The sequence below is a fragment of the Eumetopias jubatus genome, unplaced genomic scaffold (assembly GCF_037043125.1).
Source record: "Eumetopias jubatus isolate StellerSeaLion01/CBP00866 unplaced genomic scaffold, mEumJub1_p1.0 scaffold_8, whole genome shotgun sequence".
NCBI classification, from domain to species: Eukaryota; Metazoa; Chordata; class Mammalia; order Carnivora; family Otariidae; genus Eumetopias; species Eumetopias jubatus.
The window spans coordinates 56,643,463-56,663,104 of record NW_028274814.1 but is presented as its reverse complement, the minus strand read 5'-3'; the positions used below and the strand labels follow the sequence as shown (position 1 = coordinate 56,663,104).

General features: G+C 35.0%; 1 protein-coding gene across 3 annotated transcripts in view; it reads right to left on the bottom strand.

Annotated features, from left to right (window-relative positions):
• PDE3A (phosphodiesterase 3A) overlaps positions 1-19,642 on the bottom strand; it is a 313,076-nt gene that overhangs the window by 124,245 nt on the left and 169,189 nt on the right. The gene's annotated exons all lie outside the window — the stretch shown is intronic.

Sequence of the window (19,642 nt, the reverse complement as noted above, 5' to 3'; positions counted from 1 at the left end):
AGGTTTAACCCAATCTCAATCAAAAGCTATTCATATTTGTTTAGGAAACTGAAAAAAAAAAAACTACATACATTTTATCTGAGAGAATAAACTGCTAAGAATCAGAATATATTAGGAGACCTTAGTGGGTTACTAAAACATATTGTAAAATTTAACCCAAATTATAGGACAATGATTTAAGACTCAAAATATAAATGAATGATATGTAGTGGACAGCTGTGAAATGTCAAAATATGAAAAAGAAAATATAAAAATCAATGAGTATCTGATGAATTAGTTCACAAGTGAAAAAAAAAGAGAAACATTCTTTGGAAAAAATGAGAACCTTATAATATACACAAATATAAATTTAGATAAAAAGCAAATTTAAAAAGATGAAACGGTACATATAAAATAAAATCCAGACAAATATTTAGACTACCTTGAAATATAAAAAGATTTTCCAAACTAAACAAAACACACACACATACACACACACACAGAGGATTATGATCCAGCTACATAAAACTTGAAATGTCTGCACAAATGTCACACTGGCAAAATATTTCCATTAAGTGCCAGGTAAAAAAAATAATATCTTCAGTGCATTAAGAGCTCTACAAATTTGAAAGTAACGCAACCCTAGTAAATAATTAGAGGAAAGGATAAAGATAGTTCACAAAATTAATATCAATAATCAATATTCAGCAACAATTTTACTTGAAGTGAAAAAGTTCAGTATAAACAATAACAAGAGATGACTCTTGCCTATCAAATTAGCAATCTGATCCTGTTGAATATTCGGTAGAATTTAGAGAGCTAAGTACGCATATAGATTGCTCGTATGTAGTGTATAGATATACACAGGCATATATTTACACACTTATAAATACATAGACATACACTATATATATCAAATTTAATACATATTGCATACTCTTAAAAATTCATACCCTTTCAACTAGAAAATAAAAATGTAAAAATTCAGTAATTACAATGTGTCAATCACTGTGTTATCCAACAAAAGGGAAACTGCTAAATTAGAATATAAAAAGAATATAACATAGAATTTCAAATTTGGTTTTCAGGGCCTTTTTACAAAAGTACATGTGAAATGCTCATGGGATTATAAGTGAAAAATGTAACAAAGTAATTTTAAGTTACTCATTTTTAATAAGATGATCAGTTATTTTAAGCGTTGGAATTAGTGAAATGATTTAATTATAATTTGGCTAGCACACAATTTTGGGTAAATTAGCCCAGGTAATCACCATATAAAACTGAATGCTTAGACAGTTGATATTTCTTTAATGCTTTAATTTTTTTTAATGTCTAGATTTAATGGCATTACATCTGCTAGTAAATATTCATTGATACTCATTTAAAGTTGATTATAAAAAGGTTAAACACTAATCAATTAATGAAATAAATAGTCTGATTTAGAAACATAAATTAAGACCATTTCATTAGTTATTCACTAGAACTATCAAAAACCCTCTTGACACATTTCAGTCACCTGCCTTACTGAGACCTTTGGGAATACTTTTTGTCAATAATAGGAAGAAAAAGAAAATAACAGGAAGATGTGAAGCTTGTTTTGGCAATTTTAAACAGATGTTAAACTTGAGTACTATGCTGTTAGAGTAAAATAATTTTTTTAACATTTTAAAATTTAAATTAACATACAATGTATTACTGGTTTCAGAGGTACAGACCTGTGATTCATCAGTCTAGAGTGAAATAATTTTTAAGCAGAAGGGTTATCTTCTATTCCCTGTTTTATCTAAATCTTAGGAAAAATAATACTTTATAAGACTGTTATGCCTGTTATTCTCTTGCTAATGAGCTTCAACTAAGAGGATAACTTAGTAAATTCTACTATCATGAGTATCACAGTAAAAAGAGGTAAAAAACCCACAAACACAAGTCATAATCCATAATATATTGACTTGGAATATTTGATAATGACAGGTAGTAAGTCAAAAAGATAGTATTTCTCCAGGATCAGAACTAAAATAAGAAAAGCACAGATTTCACTGCCTTCTATCATTAACTATGTAAAAAAAAAAAAAAAAAAGATGATTTTTAGTTTGAGAACAAAAATTTGCAAAATGTAGACTCATTTGGGGCATCACTTAGTACAGAACAAGAAGATAAACTTGATCATTATAAGGCAGAATTTATAAACCTCGTAAAGTTCACTAAATCTGACCTTTTATTTTGAAACATACCATAGTAAAATTTGCCATATGTATTATCTATCAGAGTGTTATTTCCTAGCATTATACAATAGACTAATGAGTGAGATTTAGGATAAAGGAATTCTATTTTATTCTATCACTGCATATTTCTATTATATATTTATATCATTATTCTATTTTAAAAGTCTGGGTTGACCAGCCATGTGTTGATAGGTCAAAATGTATTTTTGAATACTATTACTACTTTTTTCAAGTAATGAGGAATTCTAGAAATCTACATGTTATGTGAAATACAATCTAAAAAGCAATGAACTCTGAAATGATAAGATACTGTAATATTCTCTATTCAATAGAAAGAGAGTCAAAGGAAATTAACAAGCTTTTTTTCCCTTTGGACTTCAGGAAATCATACAAAGGCTTTGTTTTTAATGAAAATAACCTGAATCAAACTTCAAGATTAATAATTTTAGTGTTGAATGTATGAAATTTGTGATAATATTTTATGTAACTTGTTTTTTCCGTGCAGAGAAGGAGGTGGTGGGGCTGCTAACCAGAGTGTCAGGGCCCTACTGTCTCCATGATTACAGCGTCCTGGCGCCGATGGGGGTGAGGTCGGGAGTGCGGAGGATAAGCACCTGATAGCACACGAGTTTTTGTCTTCTTTGCACATAGTATTTTACTGTTATAATAGCACTGTCCTTAGATCATGGATCAAAGACTAAAATAACCACAATGTTTTCACTATCCTTTTTAAAAAAAAAAATCATCCATTGTGTGATAAACTGCCTGATCTGACAGTACAGATCATTTAAATTAAAATGAAGCATTTGGCCACAGGTAAGTATGCCTGTTAAAGCAGAACCATAGGGCTAAATGTTTTAGGAAGTACCTAGACACCTCCCTAGCCTCCCTCTCCTGACTGATGATTAGGAGAAATCAAAAAACTTGGTTGGTTATAATAAATAATGAAAAGGAGAGCTTGCACAATAAAGTCAGTGAATTTCAAAATTCAGTGCAAACTGATGGTGAGACATCAATGAGAAAGTCAAAACATCCTTTGAATCAAACAGGTAGGATTGGTATTGAATTGCAGATGATAAGAGGAGGCATTTGCCATTTTCATGGGCTTAGATAAAAGACAGAAATGGGTCATGGACTATGAGGAACAGAAGTAAAAACTGTAGATTTTTTTTCTTTTTGCAATTGAAATCATCTGTGCTAAACTTTCAAGACAAATGAATAGCAGCATGATACCTAGATAATTCTGGGAAAAGAGACCAAAAGTTCATTAACATGATATGATGCTCTTTCTGGCGAAGAAAGGCTTATGATTTTATTATTAGTTATATAAAGTTTCTAGAAATGTGAGAGACAGACACTAAGACTAGAAAAATGAAAAAAAAATAGGATATTCAAATATATTCTAGTTGATAAAGAATACATGACTACTTAATTCACGAAGAAAAAAGAATGTCTCTCACCTTCTATAAAAACTACCCTCTGAGTTATTTAACTATGATTATTCCTCTGGGAAAAGGCATTTTAATAAGAAGGTTTGCAGGACGCCTGGGTGGCTCAGTTGTTAAGCGTCTGCCTTCGGCTCAGGTCATGATCTCAGGGTCCTGGGATCGAGACCCGCATTCCTCACGGGAAGCCTGCTTCTCCCTCTCCCACTCCCCCTGCTTGTGTTCCCTCTCTCGCTGTCTCTCTCTCTTAAATAAATAAATAAATAAATAAATAAATAAATAAATAAATAAATAAATAAGAAGGTTTGGGAGTACATAGGTTAACACAGTTATGCCCACATATGCCAAACAAAAATCTTTCCATCTGAGGAAGGAATTCTCTTTAAAAAAAAAAAAAGTATCTTTCTTCTTTTCCAGCTCCGGTTAATCAAAATAGGCAAAGTGGAGACCCTTAAATTTATTTCTAGGAAACAAAGTATACTTCCTTTAAAAGAAACACAATCCAGGGTGCCTGGGTGGCTCAGTCGGTTAAGCGACTGCCTTTGGCTCGGGTCATGATCCTGGAGTCCCTGGATCGAGTCCCACATCAGGCTCCCTGCTCGGCGGGGAATCTGCTTCTCCCTCTGACCCTCCCCCCTCTCATGTGCGCGCTATCTCTCTCATATTCTCTCTCTCAAATAAATAAAATCTTAAAAAAAAATTTAAAAGAAACACAATCTGTTATTTAAAGCATTTTGAAAATCCTAACTTCCTTGACACTGAGTCATTTTCATCCTTATGGAATAAATTCTTCTCTCTTTTATTTTTAATAATACATTTCTACATCACAGCCTTCAGCTAACAGTATGTTACACAGTACTTAGTTCCAAGGAAAACAAAACCGCTGCCAAACACCGAATTTAAAAAGTTCACAGGAGAAAGCAAAGAAGTCAGCATGGAAACAAAATGGTTCCATCCAAGCAGCGGTATTTTTAATAATAGCATGAGAAATGCAGATAGTTGAAAGTATATTTCTGTAGGTACTTTCCTTTCTCATTTCTATATTTTTCCCTGAGCTATAGTCTCCTACTACTTTTTGTTAATATAAAAAAGAATGCCTTTTAGGGGATTCATGGGAAGAAAAATTTCACCATAACTACTACTGAAAAGAGATGAAAGCTGTATGAGAACCATGAGAGGTGAAAAGACAAATTCTTTGCATGTCCTTAAAGAGGCGAGAGGTTTTAGATAGGAGAAAAGGTAACAATGGAGAGCAACAGTAACACTGTCATCTTCACCTTCCTCTCCAGAAAACCATTCTTCTGTTTCACTTGTTGAAAATTACTAAAGCATATTTTTGAAAACATTTAAAAATAATATACACTGTAATATATACTATTATATATGTACACTGCATACACTTATTATATGTATGGTACATGTAAGGATGTCAAAGTTCCTACATAACCCCCTTGTCATTGCATCATTTATTCATTAAACAAATCTTTAACACATCCTTATTATATGCCTGTTACGTTCCAGGAACTATTCTAGGCACAACTGATACATCAGTGAACAAACCAAGATGCATCTCTATTCACCTGGCTCTTATAATCCTAACAAAAGGAGACGGAGCATAAATGAACAAACATACCAGAAGATGGTAAAGCTATACAAAAGCTGAGATTAAAGGATGGAGAATCAGTGGCTAATGGCAAGTGGGGGCTGGGAATCGAGCTGCTTTCATATAAGTAGAGATCAGGGAAGTCCTTTCGGAAAAAGGGACTTTTTATGAGAGCTGTACACACAGATATCTGGGGGACAGGCTCGCCAGACTGAGGAAACAGAAGATACAAAGATCTCGAGACAGGAGCAGAAGTGGTTATTTGGAGAGCATGCAGTGTCCTTAAGCTAAAAATTTTAAAAAGGGTTGGATCTTTTTAACCATAGGTATATATTTGGTATTTACTCCCTCCCTCTGGTATGGAATTATCTAAAAGTTAATCATTCACTCCGCTCATTAAAAACTGCAAAGTACATGCTGTAGGAGCAATAAGGGACCAGGGATTCTCCCTTCCCCAAAATCTTCCTCAATTTTATTCAAATCAACATGAATTTATGGAACAGATCCCACACTCCACAAAGGCACCCTTAGATTAGCCATATCACAAAGCATAAATTTGTCATCCCTTTCCACGTTTTTTTCAAGAGTCGCAAAATACATAAAGAGCAGGGCTGCCTTTTAACTCCGTTTACTGTAAGAGGCATGAAACGTTCAATTTGATAAGCAAATTAAATCTTGTCTTTACCATTAGCATGTTCCCTTTGGATTCTTCCCTTGGCAAACTCTTTTTATAATCTCTCTACTACTTACTTAGGCTTTCTCTCTCTGGGATTCTAGGTGGGAAGATGGGCCTGGACTGCTCACTCCACTGTCTGCAGAGTCTACCAGATGGCAGTGCCCCAGCCTGGGAAGTCTACACAAGCTCAGTTCCTGTCTAGTCCTTTTAGGGGAACTGCTCTCAATCCTTTATGTTTCTTTCCTTCTCCTGTTACCAGTGAAGAAGTTCAAGAGGACAGTGTGCTCTGCAGGAAAGGGACGCTGAAATCTGTCTGTGATTTGGGCCTTAGGCAAAAGGTGTTAACAGAATCCCTGAGGCTGACCACATACTGTTCCCAGCCCTGGGGGGTTCTTCCCTAGGGTATGGGGCATAGAAAGGCCTAATGTAGGTGATACTGACAAAAAATTACCCTCCTTTATAATTAATCGACAAACTGGGAGGAGACTCCCTCAGCCTCCTTTGGGTAAACCAGATAGTTCTGATCGGCGGCCTAGGTTCTTACCCACAGCCTCCCTTCACCACCACCACTTCATCACATCACCACACCCCAAATCCATCCCACTCTGCAGGGCATGAGTCAGTGGTGGGGACACTACTGAAGACTTTAGGGGGAGACAGGACATGGTTACATCACACGGAATACTGCAAAAAGCCACAAAAATATTCAAGATACATTCAAGGGCATCATAAAGTATTTGGGTGGGGGGTGGGGGGCTGTTATTACTGCTTGCCCTTTACTCTTAGGGTAGGACAAGAGAATCGAGTCTTTTTTTAGCTTACTCATCCCAGCCTTTCATGCCTCAAGCATCTTAAGGATCTTTCTCAGGATCTAAATATGTGGGTTTTTTTTCCCCCCAGAATAATTCAGCTTTCTCCTATTCTCCCCATCTTGAATCTTCAGACAAATTAGCAGGAAAAAAAAAAAATTCTTTAGAACCCTTAGCATTGAGAGCCTGGCAATAGTAAAGCACTGAATGACTGAAATTAAGGGATATTTTTCACAGTCGGTAATAACTACCTAAATTCCATCCACTTGGCACAGAATAAATCCCTGATCCTGACTCTTAGCGTTCCAATCTAGTATAAACTTCATAAACACGAGGGAATGAGAAGACTTCAAATAGAAAGAAATCCAAATATTCTGGAGTTTGAAATCCCAGCCTCTCTCCTGCAAATCTTCCATCTATTTCTGGTAATGATGATGATATTCCCACACTCTGATTGAGAGTATTTCCATAATTCTATTTCTGTCTCCGTTTTCACAATGACAATCATTACCCTAAACCTATGTGTGGCCACTGATGAATCAAACCTTCCATTATTTTTACGTATTACATCTTGGCTATCTTGATGACATCAATATTGACACTTCTACTGCCAATTTCCATTTCTGGTACTACTAGTAATAATGCAATCACATCAATCTTGTGCTTAAAAAGTGCAACATTTCATAAAGAAATAGCAATAAAGTAAAATAAGCTTGTGAAATTCTGCAAAATAGAACTCTACTTAAATAGTCCCAATATATATTAGCATTGTTAACATTTGAGGAAGTCCTAAACAAAGAAACATAATTCAACTGTTTCCAGAAGTATTTGATCATAGAACATTTTTGTTTCAAAAGGGATTAACAATTTTCCTTGAAACGCATTCTGAGAAACCATTTTTTACAGTTTTCTAAGTGCTTTTCTCATACATTATTTTCATACAATTTACATAATCACGTATAATCATACAATTTTTTTCTACTGTATTACATTTAACAATAAGGAGTTACTGAGTCCAAACCAAATATCACATCCTGAGCAATGAAGTACATTGGTAAGGAAAAAGAAAAAGATGTGGGAGTTGATTTGTCTTCATGGAATTCATGGTGGTAATTAATGTGATAGATTTATTTCTCTAAAATCCATTTTTCTACTCTCTAGTCTCCACCTCATTTAAAAACTGTCGAGCAAGAGAAAAACCAAATTTCTCAGACAATCCTACATAAATACTGTAAATTAATCATACTTTTTTTTTCAAACTTTTATTTAAATTCTAGTTAACATATAGTATAATATCGGTTTCAGGAACAGAATTTAGTGATTCATCGCTTGATGGGTATTAATCATATTTTTAAATGTTGGCTATAGAATGACCTGAAAATGTATAGTAAATTATGTTAAAAGTTAAGTTATACCAAATTCTACTAGTATGTCAGTAATTCATTGCTGCATTCACACACTCATTCATTCATTCATACACCCTTTTAACAAATATTTAATGGGCACCTATAATAAATCTAGAGCCCCGTGCTCTATGTAAACATAACTAATGTTGATACTGTCAAACCAGAGGCACCACAGGATCTTGAAGTACCTTCTGAACTACTGATAAAATACAGCATAGGGGTTAAGCACATGGGTTCTAGGAGACTGCTTGGCTGGTTCAAATCTCACATCTGACATGATAGTCTTACTAGACACATGATCTTGGAAAATTCAGTTAATGTTTCTGTGCCTCAGTTTCCTATCATTAGAATTCAGATAATAATAGCATTTAATTCATGTGGTTTGGGGGAGTATTAAATGAGTCCTTACATAAAGAAAGGCTTAGTACAGTACCTGGTGTGCAGTAAGTACCACTCATTAAATGTTAGCTATTATGTCTATCGCCATTAGTAATTATGTAATATTATTTAGGTGTTATTACATTCTGATTCTTTTTAAGGTATAATTCAGATGACCTATATGATTACTTTCTATTAAATTAGAATGGAAGAAACCCATCCCCTGACCCATGCCAACACACAATTTATAAAATCAAAACAAAACTTCGTGCACCATGACTCGAAGTAACATTAACACAGGTACATGACATGGAGTCTGTTGAGTTTACTGCATCAGGTTCAGATTATTTTCTGTGTAACAACTGGAAAATCCAAACTTGTGACTTTACAACATTACTAGATGCCCTTGGTGCTGCACACAGTAATGACAGCTGGGATGGCTTACTCTTCCTGATGCATAAAGAGTAGCAGAAAGCTGAGAACCACAATTAGCAAAGGCTTGAAAAGATCAGCTAGGTAAAAGCCATGCTATGTTTCTTCAATCTCGAAAAGACTCGCACCTTCAGGTGTATCATCTATTAGTTGGAAACACAACCAATTTCCGATGCAAGTGATAGTTAATGCCCTGAAAAAAAAAAAAAAGCAAATAAAACAAACCCAAAAAAATCCATGCAAGTATTTCTAAAATGATCACAGTAAAAAAGCTTTTATGTTCTTAGCAACAAAACAAATGCATTTTTCTTATAAAATAGTAAACAAGTATTCTGGCTTCAAGTGATTAACTCAATCAACTTTACTTAAAGAGAAACCTGCATCTCTGAGCAGCCTTGAATGTGACTATAAATCTGTATTTTACAGTTTGTTGAAATACCTCTTGTATTATTTCTGCCAATTTGTGTAGCTGAGTAGAAATCTTTACAAACGGGGGTTTCATTTATTATTTCCAGCTCTTTACATGTTATTTTTAGACTGGGTCATGTTAATATTTCTCAGTTTCCCCATATATATTCAGATTCCATTTATACAATGCCTCCTGAAAGGACTCATTCAAGAATATTTCCCTCTGCCAAAATTATTAAAACTCAGTCAAATCCACCAGGGCAACTTCATGAAACTAATCTATAAAATTGATCTTAGAAGAAAAATTTGGAAATCCCAAGGGAAATAGTAAAATCCAGAAATAGTCTCAGTTGTGGCAAAAGCTTTAACTGAAGATTCATAAGGTATTGCATTTGGATAGCTTTAAGGTTGTTTTTTCTTTTTTCCCTTTTTCTTAATCATTCTTATGTATTGTAGTGGTGTACACAACATACAATTTCTTTAATGTAAAAACATTAAAATTAACACTGTATGCTGAAAATGGGAAAATTAATTTGATCCCCAAATAGTTTTAACACTTGTGAACCTATAAAAATATAGGTATATTCGTACTTAGTTGTTAAGCCCTTATGTGTCAACAAAACAAACTAAATCTGAGGAAAATTTTCCACTTAATCCATCTTTCTTAGAAATGGTCTTAAAAGTCAATAACATGACCTTTTAAAATAAATCTCAAAAATTCACATTACTTAAAAAACTGAACTCATTTTAAGTCTCATAAATGACATAAAATACTGAATTCATTTTTTTACAATTTCCTCTCAATGTGAAAGTTACATTTTTCCAAAAATGCTTTTCATGAATTTTTAAAAGTCTTATTTAATGCTAAGCCATGTTTCTCATTAGCGCCAAAAAAATTTCAGCAAAATGACATAATTCCCAACATTTTCCAGGCTACTTCCTTCTCATCAAACAGCTTCACTTTGGAGTTGGTGAGAGAAGGACAGATTCACTTAAGTGGCAGAGAACAATATATGCCAACATCATTACATGTCCCTTGGGGTTCTTCTTTTTCCTCGGAGCTCGGAATTGCCAAAATTACTTTAGTTCTACTTTCTACAATTAGTAAGTTTGGACAAAACATGTCCATTTTGCCCTCAAATTCTTTAAATGTTGTTGGAAATAATTTATCATAAGGCTAGAAGATATTCTCTTAGCTCAAGCTTAAGGTAGAATATATATCCACATCCCCAAATTTGGCCTAGTCCCTCAATTCTTCTTCATGGCTCCAAGAGCCATTTGATATGTTGAAAGCAATTTCATCATGTGTTTGTTTATACTGCAACCAAAGTTCCTTTCATTAAGAAAAGTTTTCTTGGAAATTTATTCCCTTTGGGGACATATTATGTGGGTCACTAGGGATGAAGGAAAAGAAACTGGAATATAAGATGTTGTGGCAAGAAAAAGGGAAGGGGGAGAAAAAAAGTAGGAATATAGTATGATCTAAAGTTCTTTGTTGTAAGGAACTTTTTGAATTTCAAACTTTATGAACTTTGAATTACGAACTTAATAAATTCTTTGTATTATATTAGGTAGGGGATAGTATTACGGGTGCAAAAAGAACGGCCATGCTCTTCTCTATCTCAATTCTTACTTCAAGTACTAGAGCAGAGAAACTTACTTGTGTTTTTTCTTTCTTTCTTTCTAAACATTACTCTATGCCAGATCCTGTACTAAAGGCAAAGCATAAAAAAGAGGAAGAACTAAAAAAGGTAATTTGGGAAGAAACACAAGGAAATAGATACACAGCTACCTAACAATGGCTATTAAAAAAAAAAAAAATTCTGGGTTGTAGAAGACCAATCCTGATTGATGTATCAATTTACCACTGACCTTGTCAATTTGAATCAGTAATATACAATGGATGAGATTCTGGCTTTTTGGATTATTTGTATAAATTGAAAACTCCCTGGATATTTTTTGGGAGGGAGAGGGAGACATCCTAAAGGAAGTATACAATAAAAAAAAAAAAAAAATTATTAAACATATTTTCTTTGCTTCCAACCATAACTGGGAGTACTAAAGATTTTACCAAGAAACATGTTTCAATATAAATTGTGATTTAGAAATAAGGGGAGGGATGGAATTTGACAAAATATTTGTACATCACTGCCACATCACAGCCAACCTTCTTTAATGAAATTGCCACAGAAAATTCTTTAGTTTCTGATTTTTTGTTGAGAAATTTAAGGATTAGAATTGTGGGATTCAAAAATGATCAGAAAGTCATATTTGAAAATTGAAAACTATTGTCATTTATGGAAATTTAGGGTGATTTTCCTGTTAGCCTCCGTTTCTTCTTTTTTGGAAGTGGTCATGAGGGAATGACTGTTCCGCTGATGTTTCTGGCTGCAGGGTATAGTGCAAAATGCCCAAGGTGGTCTCCTTGGAAGCGTAGACTCCAGAGTCAAATTTCTTGAAACCAAATCCCTATTTTACTCTTCCTAGTTTAATCTGAGAAAATTATTTTATCATTTCTAGGTTGTTTCTTCACTTGTAAAATGGAGATGATAGTATTACCAACTTCACATAATTTTTATGAAGATGGGATAGCCAGCATAAAACCATGCACCTGGCTTCTCACTTATTTTAGATTTAAATCTGAACTGCTATAACCTCAAGGCTTGAATATTATTTGCCAAGCCTGGAATGAATTTTCCCATTTCGTCTATCCATCCCTTTTCCTCCACCATCCATTCATCCACCTTCAATATATATATTGAGCACCTACTCTCAGACAGGCTTGATATTGGGTACTGAGGTTAGGGAGTAAACAAAGGCGGCCAGCCTTGCCTTCATCTTCCCCGCCCCCCTTACTCTTCAGCATGACTGTTTGTTTCCTGTACATACTGCAGTATGAAATTATCTTGTCTGTTCATTTCATTACTTGTTTATTGTCTGTCTCCTGTTCTAGAAGGTGAGTTTGAGGATAGCAAAAACTTTTGGTCTTATTTTATATGTGCACTGGGCCTGCTACCAGTTAAGGGACTCACTAAATATTTGTTTAAAGAATGACTGTTTAGTTTGCCCAGAAGAAAATAAGAGAAGTCAACTAGATAGAAATTTAAATAGTGAAGAGTTGAATAAAAAATTCTCTAGCTGTGAACGCTTTGTCTTCAATTTCATTCTCCTGAGAGTTGTCGTGCTATAAAAAAGCATCTTGTTAAACACATAAGTTCTCAAATTATGAAGAATAAAATACCTATTATTTCAGTTTTAAGATTCTGTGGCACCTCTTGATGGAAATGTCAGAATACTGAGTTGCTGTAAGCTCAGGGGTGCAAACAAAGTACATAAGTACCCCTGAAACTAATGTAACATTGTGTGTCAACCATACTCAAATAAAATCATAAGAATAAAAAATAAAAACAATCAACCAAGAAAGGAAAGAAAAAAAGAGTACATAAGTAATAAAGACTCTGTCTTCATAAATGTCTTCATTCTAACTCAGAATCTTGTCTTTCGTCACTTGCCTTATATGACCAAAGGCCTCTAGTTGCTCATTCATATACATTTTAATCTTTTTCATTCTTCACAGAACCCCAATGTTCATAGAGATGGCAATGCGCCCAGCTTAGAAACTACATTTCTTGACCTCCCCTCCCTTAAAAATCAGGCAGCCATGGGACAGTCTTGACGAATGAGATATAAGCAGAAGTCACTGTGGGAAGCTTCCAAGAAAATTCTTTAAAAGAAGAGATTTGGCTAGCTTGTCTCTTTTGCCCTTCTGCCTTCCCATTCTTCCTGCCTGGAAGGGGTATAGGATTCTGGAGATGAAGCAACCATCATCTGACACAAAATGACCATGAGGGAAAGATAATTGCTTCTGCCCCAACATCCTGAAGCCATGAAAATGTCATTATCGAGTTATTCATTATTTGAACAAACATGTACAAATGCAAACATGTACAAATGCAACCCCCCTCTCCCTCTCTCCTTCTCTCTCTCTCCCACCTCCAGCTCTCATGGAAGAGCAGCAATAATGAAAGGCAATCAATATATACCAGGAAAGGCCCTGGCAATGGAAGAAAAACAGATCCACACACATTAACTGACTTTGAATTTACTCCAAGGCAAAATCATAACATGCTCACTGTAAGATGGGTACACAGGGGAATTACTGATGGCATCAGTTTGATTTTCATTATGGATATGACACATATATCAAATGCAACTTCATGAATTAAATGAACACAGTAGAAGTAACTTGTAGATGTCTCAGTTCCCTTTATTGCCATATACCTGGATTTTAAATAAAAAAGGACTATCACCGCTCTAAGAAGAAAAGAAAAAAAAAGACAAATGCCCATAATTCTGAGAACCATGTAAAATCATGTTTTGGAGACTGGATTACAACAATATTTCTGGAGTATGTTTTGCAGAACTTGCTGTTAACAGTTGTGTGCGATTTAAAAAATCATTAAGACAGATTTTAGAAATAGTGGGCTAGACACACATTATTTTTAATACAGAACTTCACATGTCCTTTAATATTACAACCTCTGAGAAATAAAGCAAATGAATTTCTCAATAGTCTCAATTTCCCAAATACGTTTTCCCTCAGAAACTGAACTAATTTCTCGTGGAGCATCTTATGTACCATTAGAGCATAGTTTGTGAAACAATGAAATGAAGAATTCTGTTCTTCAAAAGTTTAGAGTTTCAATTAAAAAAACTAAGAATTTCAGAGAACAATACAAAAACAAGTACTTCTAGATGAGTCGTGAAAATGAACATTAACTTTAAAATCCAGCTTTTAGAGTAATTTTTCTGTTTTTTGTTTTTAAGAATAAACATGCACAATAATTGCATCAAGAAAGTGAAAAGACAATTCAAAGAATGGGGGAAGATATTTGCAAATCATAAATCTGATAGGGGATTTGTATCTAGAATATCTGTATACAGAATACAGAACTCTTCAACAACAAAAAGAAATTAACCCAACTAAAAAGTGGGCAAAGATTCAACAGACATTCCTTCAAAGAAGATATGCAAATGTCCAGCAAGCACATTAAGAAAATGCTCAACATCATTAGCCTCTGGGGAAACACAAATCAAAACAACGAGATACCACATCACACCCGCGAGGATAGATATAATATTTAATACACTCACACTGGATACAACAAGTCCTGGTGAGGATGTGAAGAAATGAGAAACCTCTTGCTTTGCTGGTGAAAGTGTAAAATGGCGCAGCCACTTTGAAAAACTCTTTTGCAGTTTCTCAAAATGTTAAACGTGGAGTTACTATATGATCCAGGACTTTCGCTCCTAGGTATATACCCAAGAGAAATGAAAACCTATATCCACACAAAAATTTGGACATGAACGTCCATTGGAACATTATTCATAATAGCTGAAAAGTGGAAATAATTTAAATGTCCATTAACTAACCAGTGACCAAATGTGGGATATTCATATGATGCAATTTTTGTAAAGACTTTATTTAATTTAGAGAGAAAGAGAGAGAGAGTGTGTGTGAGTGAGTAGGGGAAGGAGCAGAGGGGCAGAGAGCAGGGAAGGGGGAATGAATCTCAAGCAGACTCCGCCCTGAGCATGGAGCCCTACATGGGACTTGATCTCACAACCCTGAGATCATGACCTGAGCCTAAACTAAGAGTCGAATGCTTAACCGACTGAGCCACCCAGGTGCCCCATGACGCAATTTTATTTGTCAATAAAAAGGAATGAAGCTCTGATACACGCTACAACATGGATGAACCTTCAAAACATTATGCTAAGTGAAAGAGATCAATCACCAACAACCAAAAATAGTTGATTCCTTTTATAAGAAAAGTCTAGAATAAGCAACTCAAATCTATAGAGACAGAAAATAAATTAGTAGTTGACTGGGACTGGAGGTGGTAGGGAGCGAAGCAGAAACGGGAAGTGACTACTGATGGATATAGGATTTTTTTTTTCCCAAAGATTTTATTTGTCAGAGAGCGAGAGAGAGAGAGCACGTGCACAAGCAGGGGGAGTTGCAGGCAGAGGGAGAAGCAGACGCCCTGCTGAGCAAGGACCACCCCCCCCACAATGTGGGACTCGATCCCAGAACCCTGGGATTATGACTGAGCTGAAGGCAGACATTTAACCAACTGAGCCACCCAGGCTTCTGGGATATGGGATTTCTTTGGGGGATGATAAAAATGTTATGGAATTAGACAGTGATGATGGATGTACAACTCTGTGAATATATAAAAACCAATGAATTATATACTTTAAATGGGTACATTTTATGGTATGTGAATAATATCTCAATAAAACTAATAAGCATACATATTCCACGCTGAAGAAGCTCCTTAAGGAAAAATTAGAAGCATTAATCATCTCTATTTAAATTTGACATTTGCTGCTAAAAATATTGTGGAACAGACTAGAGAAGTATAATTAACTTCTTTATGTGTAAGATATTTTAGCTGTATTAAACAGTAAATATAAGCAAATATAAGTAAATATGTCTTATTCCTAATAGAAAATGGTAAGTGTATGCATGGTATTATTATTCCTATTACTAGCTACTTCGGAAATATTTAGGAAACTTTCCACTTACACTAGTTCTACCTGTAGAGCTTGAAGCAAAGGGAAACTTTGTAAGTACTAACAGTGTTTTTATTTCTAATTGGCTCCAGGAGTAATTCTCCACTGAAGAGATACAATATCTGACATTTTGGGATTTGTTATTTTAAACTGTGGTTCACACAGTAGCTTTCATTTTCCTTTTCTCTGTGAGCAAAACCCCTCTCAAAATATTTGAGTGTCAGTTACAACATTAATACGAATATTTAAAACATTTTAATAATCTTTTAATTCTTCTCCAAATAATTAATGTTTTGACCACTATATGACTTTCCATATATATTAATATCAATAACCACATAAGCCAATATATGCCAAGAGCTGTTGGACACTTTGTATACAATGTAGATGGATGAAATTCTGGCCATCTCATTCTAATAGAGGAGAAAGAAACACAAGCATTTAAGATAAAACATAAGCACACATTTGTTTTTCCCCACTGTGGTTGAGTCCTTACTGTGTGCCAGGCATGCATTAAGTATTTTCTATGCATTATCTCAAAAATCCTCCAAATAATCCCTCTGGAGTAATATCATTTCCCCTCTAATAAATGATAGAACGGGGACATACAGAGAGCTCTTAATTAAGTGGATTCTGCCAAAGGTCCCACAGTCAGAATGCATAGACAGGAAGGTCTGCCTTTGAAACACTAGCTCTTATCCTCTATATTGTACTCCCCGCATATCATGAATGAATCACAAATATGGAAGCAATAAACTCCTCCCTGAGAGGTAGGGGGCAACAATAAGGGCTGAGCTAAAGATAGGATGTGATGTTTAGATTGGTTTTTAAGGTGCGCGGAGGAGACTGCCAGGGATGGGGGAGAATTCTAGGCAGGTTGGGGTCAAGATACAGAGACCCTGGTACATAGAGTTAAAGAGCTCATAAGATATTTTAAAGGCAAAAGGAACCATAAGACACTTTCAAGTAAGAATTATATGAACATATTTGTGCTTACATGCTTATAAACACAGTTGCATATTATGTGACTGATGGGGCAACTTGTGGGAAGGAGATTGATGGCAAGATCTCTTAGAAGACCCTACTAAACATGGAATGACTATAACATTCTGAAATTAAAGTTCATACTCATCCCCTTATTCCCACAAGGAAATGTCTAATCAATTCAAGATACATTTGAAATGAAGTATGAGCACTGCACCCTTCCACATTCAAAGATTAAGGCCATAAAATATGCATGATATCATCAATGTTTTCATCTAAGGTTGTAACTGTGTCAACAGGTATAATTAACCAAAGAAAATTGAAGCCTAATAAATTAGAGACCTAACAAAAGGAGATAGAGAATTGACTACTTGAAAGAAAGGTAGGCGGAGAATCTTACACTATTCTTCCTTTAAATAGGTCATTTAAATGAGCACCTTTAAGGGGTCCTTGAGCCAGAAAATATATCTAAAGGTCTAGAGTGGTTGACAAGCACCCTCATTCTATTTCTTTAATTACATAGATCAGTCAGTGTAAGGGCTTGTCCCACTCAGGACATTACACTTAAAGTATAAATGTAAATTTGAATAAGAAGATTCTAAAAAATTAATGACATGTATTACCCATTTGAAGTAGATTATAACTCATCATTGGAGAGACCAAAAGGGTAGCCCTGGGAAGAGCAAAGGATGGAAGCCTTCAGAAAGCCAAGGATACACATGCTTTGATGAATACATATTTACTATTCTCTAATTGAACACTTATTGAGCACTTACTAACTGCTGGATGCTGGGTTATATAAGAGAGACAAAAAGCTAAGAGTCTGACTTGAAGGAACCCTCATTTTCTAGAGGAAAAGAAAACATGTAAAGGAAGAATTAAAATATACTATTATAATCCTTAAAATATCTGTTCTTCAAAGACAAAAAAGGTTGCACAAACCATTTAAGATGTGCTTGGAAGGCTGAAGAGGGTTTTGATAAAAAGAAAGAAAGAGAGGGAGGTCAAAGGGTTTGGAGGATCATCCTAGGAGCATGGGCCACTGGCAAATGCTCAGAATTTGAAAGCACATGCATCAAAAGATTCAGGAAAAGAAGACTAATCCACCGATGGCCTCTACTTAGGATGCACTAAAAAAAGGGGTGGCAAATTTTGAAGAGCCTGATAAGGCAGGCTAAGAACTTGGAATATTTACACCACGGGCTAATTCAGTCACTGTTTTGTCCACATTTATTCTTTAGAAAGATATCATTTAAGATTGTATAACAGACTGGGGTCAGGTGAAGGTGGGAGCCTGAGTGAAGACCAGTTAAGAAACAATTCTATAATCCGGGCAAGAGATAAGGAGGATCTGCAACAAGGCAGAGACAGCAGGAATGGGAGGAGATAAGGGACAGGGAGAGATTCCTGAGGGGGCGTTTTATTTACTGAAAGAAGACAAATAAAGGCAGCTTCAGAAAAAGGCAAATTTTATAATCCACGAACTTTTCATACTGTACCACAGACATCTCTCTTAAAAAAAGGCAAATTCCTTAAGGGCAGGCCTATCTGCCAACTGCTGAGCCTACCACTGTGTCTGCCTGCCTTAGGAGATGCTCCAGAACCAACAGTTTAATTACTTAAATGCGCAATATTAACATAATAATAGGACCTGGGTAAAGGGCAACAATCCAGAGAAAACAACAGTATAGCCTGAATTCTAATATCCAGTTAATACCTTAATCGTGTCATGTTTGCAAGTTTCCTCAATATAGCATTGATGTGAATAAGCTTTCCTAAAGCAACTATTACCCAGAAACCCGCTATCCGGGTGCCTGCTCAACCCAAATGTTTGTCTCCTGTCAGTATTGCTAATGTTCACATTAAACGCTAGTCATCTGCCTGTCACATCCAACCATATCGATGTTGTCAATCTTAATTTGTAAACTTGAGACTAGAGACTTTGTCTTAACTCATTTTATACCCAAACAGCACTGTTAGCTCTTAATAAATGCTGCTGATTATGGCTATTTAAGATAATTTCCAAAATAAAATTCAAAAAATTTTCAAATATCTATACAGTACACTGACTAGCTGTGCTGCATTAAATACAAGCGTGATAAATGCCAAGCATCCCTAACTTCATATTCCTTACTACAGATTTTGCCAAAATTTACCCTTTCTGTCCAATGCATCTATCATTACTTTTATTTATAACTGTTACCGTTACTTCTCTATAGCTTTGTTAAAGATGGACTCCAGATGTCATAATTAACTTGTACTCAGAGAATATACTAGTCAATAAGCATAAACTAATTAAAAACAAAATTCCCTAAAGTTTCCAATGTATGTGCTGCATATTTTGCTGTTTGCTACTTACTTGTATCTCTGAGGGAAGCAGAGGCGGGAACTGAAAGGAATAACTCTTCATTTAGCAAGATTTTTTAACACAGAACTATCAGACTTGAGCACAGGACATAGGACTTTTTTTTTTTTAAAGAAAGCTCTTATTTCACAGATGCTAAAACAGAAAACAGAAGCCTACGACACAGAACAATTTAAAGATCACACAGAATTTTCCATGTAGAACAAATCTTATAATAGTCTGAGTGTCAACTAACTTCTTAGTATTTTAGAAAGTACTACTCTTGTCGAGATAGTGGTATCATTTATTTAATAATGGCCTGATATCTTCATTGATAAAAATTCCCTAATAAGGATATACGATTCAAAGTTCAAATA